This window comes from Nomascus leucogenys, chromosome 4 (assembly GCF_006542625.1).
Source record: "Nomascus leucogenys isolate Asia chromosome 4, Asia_NLE_v1, whole genome shotgun sequence".
Classification (NCBI taxonomy): domain Eukaryota; kingdom Metazoa; phylum Chordata; class Mammalia; order Primates; family Hylobatidae; genus Nomascus; species Nomascus leucogenys.
The window spans coordinates 62,439,352-62,441,898 of NC_044384.1; positions in this window are offsets into that span (position 1 = coordinate 62,439,352).

The following is a 2,547-nucleotide window of genomic DNA, read 5'->3' on the forward strand; positions in this document are numbered from 1 at the left end:
GACTAGAGTGCAACAGCGTGATCTCGACTCACCACAACCTCCGCCTCTGCCTCCTGGGTTCAAGTGATTCTCCTGCCTCAGCCTCCCGAATAGTTGGGATTACAGGCGTGCAGCACCACGCCTGGCTAATTTTCTGTATTTTTAGTAGAGACAAGATTTCACCATGTTGATCAGGCTGGTCTTGAACTCCTGACCTCAAGTGATCCGACCACCTTGGCCTCCCAAAGTGCTGGGATTACTGGTGTGAGCCACTGTGCCGGGCTCCTAACTGAGAATTAATAGTACTAGTTACTATGTTAAAAATGGACTACACATGACCAATTAGTCTCCATTCTGGGGTTATATAAAAGCAGGAAAGTGGTAGATAAGAAAATTGTCGTGGGGTACAGTGGCTGTTCCTGTAATCCTAGCCACTCTGGAGGCTGAGGCAGGAGGATCACTTGAGGCCAGGACTTTGAGACCAGCCCGGGCAACACAGGGAGAACTTGTCTCTAAAAAAAAGAAGGCCGGGCGAGGTGGCTCATGCCTGTAATCCCAGCACTTTGGGAGGCTGAGGCGGGTGGATCATGAGGTCAAGAGATCGAGACCATCCTGGCTAACACGGTGAAACCCCACCTCTACTAAAAATACAAAAAAATAGCCGGGCGTGGTGACGGGTGCCTGTAATACCAGCTACTGGGGAGGCTGAGCCAGGAGAATGGCATGAACCCGGGCGGTGGAGTTTGCAGTGAGCCGAGATCGCGCCACTGCACTCCAGCCTGGGTGACAGAGCAAGACTCCGTCTCAAAAAAATAAAAAAATAAATAAAAATAAAATTAAAAAAATAAAAAAAGAAAACTGTCATTTTAGGTCATTCCTTATAAGATGCTGATTCTCTCTGCATAGATACCTAATCTATGCAGAAAAGTCTCATTTCATAGTAATTAATTCACATATTATTATTATTGCAAAGTATATTTTGGAAAATAAACCGATATAAGCTAGTCACCGTATGAGAATGTGCTGTGCAATGTTGAGCTTTCTGCCTGCTGCGTTCTAATTCTCAGAATGACTGCCAAAGAGCCAGGCTGACCAAGAAGTTTAACCTCAACGGGAAACCTCACACCAGACTGATACACTCATTTATGCCCCAGACAAATGCCCCTTAGATACAAATCGAGAAATTGTTTGTGTCCCACTAGTAAGTGGGTCATACATTTCCTAGTAATGCTTCAGGTGAGGATAGATTTTTTTTTTTCCTGGTACACAGTCCACTAGTCCTTACTTGTCTTTGCCCTGTAATATGAGTTAAAATACAACTCCCATGATGAGTGGGTCATTCTAGCCATGATACTTCCCTGTGACTGAGTTTTCAAATACTCACTGCTCCCATCTTCCTCCTAGTCTTGGCTCAGCCTACTTCTTTTGCTTCAAATGCCTCTGCAGTAGGGATTCTCAACCTCAGCTGCACAAAAACCTGCAAAACATAGTTGCATTTGTCTAATATAATTGGTTTGCTGTGCAGGTTTCTCAAAGCTTCCCAGGTCGAAAAGCACTGCTGGACAGCAGAGTCTTGGAGGCTGGCCCATGATCTCTGGCATTAGCCTCAACTGGGTGAATTGTGAGAAATCCAGGCAGATTGTCAGAATAGACTTACAAAGTTAGGATCTGCTTGGGGGCCCCAAGCGATTCTTAGGAACGCAGATGTTTGAGAATCATTGCTCTGAAGGCTGTCAAAAGCCTGCAAGTCAAACTCCACTTCTTCCATAAATCTTTGCCTATCTCCACTCCAACTCATCACTTTGTGTGTCTATGAGTGTATTTTGTAAAAGGTAGAATGCTTTGGCCGTTTTCCAGTTTTTGTTGGGTTTGTTTCTATTGCATTTGCAGTGTGCAACCTTTTCCTTCTTTCTCACCTTTCAAGCAGTAGAGTGTGGCTACAAGAGGGTGGGGACAGCTTAGTCCATTGTTTTATATTTAATAAAGAAATCAGCCAGGCACAGTGGCTTACGCCTGTAATCCCAGAGCTTTGGGAGGCCAAGGCGGGTGGATCACCTGAGGTCAGGAGTTCGAGACTAGCCTGACGGACATGGTGAAACCCCGTGTCTACTAAAAACACAAAAATTAGCTGGGCATGGTGGCACGCACCTGTAATCCCAGTTACTTGGGAGGCTGAGTCAGGAGAATTGCTTGAACCCAGGAGGTGGAGGTTGCAGTGAGCCGAGATCACACCATTGCACTCCAGCTTGGGCGACAAGAGCAAAAAATCCGTCTTAAAAAAAAGAAAAAAGAAAGAAAGAAAGAAAAGAAATTGCCGAATAAATTCAGTGCCAAAGCATAGTCTTTCCAGATCTGGGCCAGAGATATTAAACAGACCTTAGAAAATGGCAGCTGCTGTGTGAAGTCCTCTGTGTGCTCTTTCACACTGGGGAAGAGTCGTCCTAATGTGTGTTAAAAGGCATAGAGCTGTTGGCTTAAACGCAGCTGAAACTACTGTCCAGGGTCACAGCACAGACACCCATGATAAGTCTTTTGCCCAGCGAGGAGAGGCTGAGGCTGCAGGGCGGA